The sequence below is a fragment of the Octopus bimaculoides genome, chromosome 5, assembly GCF_001194135.2.
Source record: "Octopus bimaculoides isolate UCB-OBI-ISO-001 chromosome 5, ASM119413v2, whole genome shotgun sequence".
NCBI classification, from domain to species: domain Eukaryota; kingdom Metazoa; phylum Mollusca; class Cephalopoda; order Octopoda; family Octopodidae; genus Octopus; species Octopus bimaculoides.
In genome coordinates, this window is record NC_068985.1 from 116,798,178 (window position 1) to 116,798,581 (window position 404).

A 404-nucleotide genomic window follows, 5' to 3' on the forward strand; every position below is an offset into this window, starting at 1 on the left:
ATATATATATATATATATATATACACATACATACATATAGATATATATGTATATATACACACACACACGCACTTCATACTGATACGTCGTGGACTTGCGGCCAATTCACATCTGATTCAGTTCGAGTACGCGTTGTTGATAAGCGACAAATGTGGTGAAACTGTAATGTCCATCGCTCTTGAATTGGATTTGTAGTGAGTTGTCTCACCTTCCTATGACTTTCAGATGTTTTAACACCTGGCACTTTGAGAGAGTAATCTCCACCATGCCAAAAAAAAAAAAGCATTATTTTAGGCATGTTTGGTCAATAATGTTTACTTCGATTTCATATTTGAATGCACACACATACATGCATACACACACACACACATACACACACACACACACACACACACACACACACA